The 7,500-nt window shown below is 37.5% G+C and overlaps 1 protein-coding gene across 2 annotated transcripts in view; it reads right to left on the bottom strand.

Moving 5' to 3' along the window:
* The window catches only part of LOC136839535 (DBH-like monooxygenase protein 1), a 104,958-nt gene extending 99,866 nt beyond the window's left edge, over positions 1-5,092 (bottom strand). The window contains exon 1 of one of the 2 annotated variants that reach the window (XM_067105750.1): positions 4,500-5,092. The gene's annotated coding sequence lies outside the window, so the exon portion shown is untranslated. Of the gene's footprint in view, positions 1-4,495 lie in introns of both variants that reach the window. The other variant, XM_067105749.1, reaches the window with a different exon arrangement.
* Between the last annotated feature and the right edge of the window lie 2,408 nt (positions 5,093-7,500).

Below are 7,500 nucleotides of genomic sequence, written 5' to 3'. Positions count from 1 at the left end.
AGCAAGAACTTCAAAATAATAAATGTAAACGGCCTGGTGGTGAAGAAGATGGGGGCAGGGCGGTTAGGGTGGGTTATTTTCAAGAGTTTACCCCAGGGTACCAGATGCTGTTCATTGACTCTAGGTCATTTCTGCAGAAATGTTTCAAGTGTTTCATCCAAAATGTTTATTTTTTAATATGCAAATGATGGTGGAATGTGAATAATGAACTAGCTGGTACGTAATTAATCGCTGTACATGGTCCTCCTCCTCTCTCTCTCTCTCTCTCTCTCTCTCTCTCTCTCTCTCTCTCTCTCTCTCTCTCTCTCTCTCTCGCTTTCTTGTTCTTGAACGTTCTCTTTCGTGATTTAAATAACTTTTTAGTACCTTGGCTGTACATAACCATGTAATATATAATATGCATGTAATATGCACGGCATAAATGGATGTAACATTCATAATCATAACTAAATAATCATATAACCAATATATATATATATATATATATATATATATATATACATATATATATATATATATTATATATATATATATTATTATATATATAAACCACACATATATATGTATAAAATTATTTCAGAAACCCTAAGTATACTAATCTTCTACAACAATGCAAGTTCCATAATATTCACTGTTGTTCATTTTACAACGGAGAGAGAGAGAGAGAGAGAGAGAGAGAGAGAGAGAGAGAGAGAGAGAGAGAGAGAGAGAGAGAGAGAGAGCACAGGTGCACTCACAACTTGAGTCCTAATTAGAAATTTTTCTGAACAGGAAAGTGGAGAGTAATTTAAATGGCTGACATAAAATAAAAGTTGGAATTAGAAAATAAAATTTAGGCCAAAGGCCAAGCGCAGGTACCTATGAGGTCATTCAGCACTGAAAATAATTTTGAAATAATTGTTAAGAGAAGGTGGAGAGTAAGATGGAAGAAAGAGAATATGAACGGAGGTACACTAAAAGGAATGAAAGAGGCTGCAGTTAGGGGTCGAAAGCACCTAAGTAATGCCTACAGTGCACCGCGTGAAGTACACTGACAGGAATACCTCACTACGAGGATAAAATAAAAGTGATGAGTGATATACAAAACAGATAACTAGATAGATGAAAAATAAAACCATTGCTGTAACTGGAATATTCTATGTTTAGTGACATTTCATCCCCTCCAGTATATTAATACTTCCTGTCTTCACAGAGAACCCCCATCTCTCTCTCTCTCTCTCTCTCTCTCTCTCTCTCTCTCTCTCTCTGGTACTGCCAACTGTGAGTTCTAGTATCGTATTCTGGTCTATACAACTGTATAGTTACTCAATTGCATTATTTACACATTAAGACAAAGGAACCGATTTAATAATAATAATAATAATAATAATAATAATAATAATAATAATAATAATAATAATAATAATAATAATAATAATAATAATGGTGAAGGAATCCACAATGGTGCAGGTGTAAATATATATATATATATATATATATATATATATATATATATATATATATATATATATATATATATGCATATATATAACGAGAGCTTTCGAGATTGAAGAGGAGAATCGAAAAGGTTCTCGGAAGCTCTCGTTTTGTATACATATTTTTACTACATGTTTACATTTACACCACTTTGGATTTCTTCACCGTTCAATGACTCATGCTATTGTGAGATTTTTATGAATAATAATAATAATAATAATAATAATAATAATAATAATAATAATAATAATAATAATAATAATAATGTAGACTACTATCTCTGTCATGAGGATGTCAGGAAATGCAAGATCATAAATGAACCACCACAGTGAATGAAACAGATGAAGCAGACTCAATAAAACAGGATAAATCCCCTAATGAAACAGATGAAGCAGACTCAGTAAAACAGGATAAATCCCCTAATGAAACAGATGAAACAGACTCAATAAAACAGGATAAATCCCCTAATGAAACAGATGAAACAGACTCAATAAAACAGGATAAATCCAATAATGAAAATGACTAACTAAAGCATAATAAATCCCCTAATGAAACAGATGAAACAGACTCAATAAAAAAGGATAAATCCCCTAGTGAAACAGGTGAAACAGACTCAATAAAACAGGATAAATCCCCTAATGAAACAGACGAAACAGACTCAATAAAACAGGATAAATCCCCTAATGAAACAGACTTAAAATAAAACAGGATAAATCCCCTAATGAAACAGACTTAATAAAACAAGATAAATCCCCTAATGAAACAGATGAAACAGACTCAATAAAACAGGATAAATCCCGTAATGAAACAGATGAAACAGACTCAATAAAACAGGATAAATCCCCTAATGAAAAAGATGAAACAGACTCCTCTTTATCTCATTTCCCTCAGTCAACAAACCAGGATAAACCCCCGGAAAATCTTTCGCACTCCATTAAAAGTTACGCCCTCTGCCATCATCGCAACAATTAAATCTCCTCTCCCATTCGGCAAACGTCCGACCATAAATCACCCGAAAAATAAAGTCTTTTGCCAAAACGGCGAAGATGCTATCTTGATTAATCTCCTAGGACTCCTCCGCATAGCATAAAAGGCCCGGATCTGCATTCTTAATTCCCCCCGAAGTCGATGATTTGTGGTGTCCGTGTCAGCTGAAGAAGAAGACGATGCTGACACTCCTTCCTCCTCCTTCCCCCACCTCCCATTCCTCCCTTCCCCACGCTCACCCCCCCTCCCACGGAGGAAGAGGACTCCTTACGTGGCTAGTGACTCCCTGCCATAAAGTGCAATTAATGTCCGCGGAGAAATCGTAGAGCAATATCTTCTTCTTTTTCGTGGTTTTCAAGAAATGACAGATGAAAAAGATATCTTTAAAGGATGTCCTTTATTTATTCAATAAATAAATAAATAAACAAATACACCAATAATTTAAAAAAGTATTTATTTAATCTCTTCTTTCACACGTGTAAGACTTTTTGTTTAAATGGTGAAAAATATCTTGGATCAAAACAAGATGCTACGTACAGAAGATCCGCTATTAACGTTACTATTACTACAATATAAATAACATTATCGATGCTACTTATGTACTTGATTCCCTTATGGTGTCTCCGTTTCTCATAAAAGGAATGTGTGTTGTGTAATGCAATGCTGCTGTTATTGCCAGGACTTCATGAGAAGTTCATTGGTAGCACGTCGAACACCACGCGCGCTCACACACACGTGTGCGTGTGTTCGTGTGCACAAAATCATACTCAATACTACTTATATATTTTATTATGCAGCCAAAATACGTTGCTGTTTTACCTTTATTACTCTAACTTTGAATATATTGCTCGTTAATAACACCTCGTTGATAGACCTGTGCAATGTTATCTTATTTGTTACGAACAACAAATAATTTGCAGCTACTCAAAGGGTGCACTCGCAATTAAGATCTTCAAATTAAACCGGGTAATATTCTGCTCATTATAGCGATAGTTCCGTTCGCGACTTCTATCTAAACTTCGTTTTTTATGATTTACTAAACTTAAGTGAAACTATCGGAATATGCTCGAATAATATAATGAATATAACGTGGTAACATGACCCTAGGCAAGGAAGGACTAATGAGATTAGGGCTTTATTTCTCAATGCTTTCGGCCTAAACTATTTTATCTGATTTAAGTTGATAATTTAACTTCAAACTGTGTGAAAAACACGTGTAACGCACTATGCTGGAGCGACATACATAGAAATATTCAGCACTATTTGGCAAGATTCTCGGACAATTAGGCTATTAGGCTAAGCTTCAATCTAGTTCATCTGATAACCCATTTACCTCTCTTACGTATGTTTCATTAGGTTGGAAAGATGAGTCAGACTGGACTAAGTTAAATGTGGTAATGGTAGTTTGGAAGGTAACGTCCATGATTAGTTTCAATCAAAAGAAGCCACTACCTTTCCTCACACCTTACACTTTCAAGACAGTGGGCGTAGCCTTGACCTGGTCGGTCTTACCTTGTCTTTATCAATATAATTCAATAAAAATGAATAAATGAAAGCTTAGAAAAATTCTGTACTTAGTTCTACCATTCATCCTAGCATTTATAATAAAGAAGCCTGTCACTGTAAAAACAAATATGGTAATAAATGGTCACTGACTTTAAAGAACCGAAAACATAAACATGAAGTCAGTGGAGCCTTTACTTTAGTGTGCCATTAAATTCCTGTTTTCTGCCATTTCCGTATTCAAAGAAAATTGTACATGGTAGACTATATTTTTTCTTTTTATCATTCATTCCCTTCTGCCTGGGTAAAAATGGACTTGCAATTGACAAAATTAGCATTTATGGTTAGAAAACAATAAAGTCTGACGTATCATAAAAGGCATTTCCGCTCAACGGATGACAATTAATCAACGGAAGTCTCAACCATCGAAATATTTGTTGAAAAACTCTACGGCAATTAACCAACTTTTCCGCCAAGAAAAGACATGTTTTGTTAGTCATGCACAAGCAACTGTAGCTATACCGCCTACCTACCTTTACGCTGTACATCTATCCTCAGTAGTTACATATGAACATCACACAACACAAATAACGACAGAGCATTTGTCACCGGTACAACATGATCACGAGCAAAGAGCAACACCTCGAATGTATAGATGACCTTCTTTGTCTCAAACACCACTTCTCCTTGAGCAAAGAAGATTTTTTCTGCTTCACTCAACTTTCGTCATGGAATGTATCACGTCGACTCAACGCATACAGAAGGCATTTTCTCAGAGGACACCATTCGCAATCACGGCCGAAAGCTTTCAACAAGAGTCATATCACCACTTCACATGATGCTTCTTATTCTCAACTAAAATACAACGACCACATCACAGACAGGATGGAATGATGTACGATAATTCGGGTCCTGGAACGTACTCGTCTTCCATCTGCCCCGTGTGGGAAGGTTCGCTAATCCGCACTCCTAACACTCTGTGCACTCTATAAACAATTCTGAAGGTGCCGTTGATGATGGATGGAAATATGACTGAAAACTTTCCTCTCAATCCAGGCTTTTATTCCAGGGAAAGTCGGCAGTAACCAACCGTCGTCTACTCTTCACTTCTGTCTCTCTTCCTCTCTCTTCCTCCCCCATCCTACCCCTAATATGAACTCTGACCGGGGAGGGAGGTTTCATCTGCCTCGGGACATGCGGGCCCTGGGGCTACGAGGTCTTTCTCAATGAGCTTCGCATGTTTTCTTTTCTTTGAGTCAGCTGCCGAGTTCTTTCGCGTTCGGCAGCTGCTGCCGGCGGAAATATGTCAGAAATCGCTTGTCCCTGCTGTTGCAGCATTTTAAGGTCGAAATGAACGCCCCCAGCTAATAGTTTCGCTGGATGCAATCTGGCCCAGCCTCTAAGGTAAGGGTATTTGTTATGTCAAGATACAAAGAAGTACCCAAGAAAACACAAGCCTGGTGATGGGTGTCTATATTTCATTTCCCAAGAAAGAACTGAGAAACAGCTCAAACGATGATGGACAAGATTACCCTATTGTGATGACCACGGCGGCAGCGCAAAGACACCAAACAAATAAGACACTTGAACAAATAACAAGCGCGTTAAGGGCGGCTTCTTCTTTCAGTCGGGCATGGGTCATGTGGCGTTCCATCTGAGCGATGTTAATCCGGACTCTTCGGCGGCAAACATCCGGACCCCGTCAGACCCGATAGAAAACAAACAAATGGACTTTAATATACTTTTTAGACGCGGCCGGAGTACCTTTTTTCGTCCCACACTCGAGGCAAGAGGGTTGGTTGGCTGGTTGTTCCCGCATGTTGTTAAGTGATCGTTATTTGCTGTTAGGTGGTGGGGAAATGAAAAGATGCAACATGGGCACGTATATGGTGGGCGTAATGCTATCATACAAACATGTGTACACATGGATATGAACAGAATCCGATATACGTATATACTTGTATATAGACTATATACTTAATTACTTAGTTGTATACATACTGTGTGATTGTATCTTTTTATATACACACACACGCTTATATATATTATACACACACACACACACACACACACACACACATATATATATATATATATATATATATATATATATATATATATATGTGTGTGTGTGTGTGTGTGTGTGTGTGTGTGTGTGTGTGTGTGTGTACACTGTATATATATACATATATGTATATGTATGTATATATATGTAAATTATATATATAGTGTGTGTGTCTGTATGTATGTTTGTGCGTGTGCAAGTGCACCTCCACCCTAGTACACTGAGATTTTCAAACAACCTTTGTAGAGGAACAGAAGTTTTCATATCTTCAGGTTTAAAATGAAAGAGTTTCTAATGCAGCTACTTTTAAATAAGTACCTGAAATATCAGTTATTCATGCGTTTCTTGGCTTCATAAAAACCTTGTATAATACCAAGGTATAGCTGATGATGAACACATTTTTTGTGACTATAAACAAAAACATTTATTAAATCTAATATATACTTCTGTTAATGAAATTCAATTTCTCTATCACGACTTGCCGAGTTAAAGTCTACCCGTCTTTACATAAGTTAGCGAATACTTAATTCCAAATTATTCGATGGCAATAATGAAGATTAAATATGCTTATTCTGTCGGTCATCGAAAATTTCCGAGGTAAAATGCAAGGGCATAACTCCTGCGGGGCTAGAATATATTTTATCATTTACCGAGCCGTCAGGATTACCTCTTTTTCTTCCGTACCTATATTGAAAGCAATTACCTCAAATCGATAAGTTCCAGGAATACCTGATTACTAGTGATTGTCAGTTACGTTTCTTGTATCTATAGATTTTTTTTTTCGAGTCGACGGTTAAAAATATAGACTGGTAACTCACGCTGTTCAGCACCCAATCATAGGTTAAAAGGATATCACCTGAGACTCTGAGAGCATTTACTGTCATCTCCAAGCTTTTGTTGTTATTAGAACAAGCTGGTCTTTTGACAGCACGAGCGCTTGCTCGTGCGATGGTGTTGTTTTTGATTGAGCTGGCTTTATGCCAGCACGGGCTCTTGCTCACAGAGCAGCCCGTAACCCAATTCTGCCAATGGTTAGAGCAACCTACTTTTGGGTTCGACCCTTTCCCTAATCCCATACAAGAAGAGACAGTTGACTAATTTTTAGTAGTTTAGATTAACTCAGCAAGGGCCTTGCCTATTGGCGGCTCTAACTGCGGTAAAGTGCTCAAAATTATAACAGGCCTATCGTGGACCTCTGGCTCCAGACCAGCCAACAAAGACGAAGATCACCTGAGCTTAACAGGAAGTTTTCTCAGCCCTCTTTTGGGTCACCTGTACGGCTTCGGCGAGGCGAGATCTATTGGGACTCCCATTTCCTGTCTAATCTCCCTTAGTCATCTTTGTAAGCAGTTGAAGAACCTTTCGTCTAAGACATCTGGCATTTTATGGCGTGAGGAACTAGCTGTCAAACTTTTTTCTTATGGCTGTGTTCCTTTTCTACAGACTCATCTAGAGTTTCTCAGTGCGTT

Source organism: Macrobrachium rosenbergii, chromosome 6 (assembly GCF_040412425.1).
Source record: "Macrobrachium rosenbergii isolate ZJJX-2024 chromosome 6, ASM4041242v1, whole genome shotgun sequence".
NCBI classification, from domain to species: Eukaryota; Metazoa; Arthropoda; class Malacostraca; order Decapoda; family Palaemonidae; genus Macrobrachium; species Macrobrachium rosenbergii.
The sequence above is the reverse complement of the archived record's forward strand: the minus strand, read 5'-3'. Positions and strand labels throughout refer to the sequence as shown.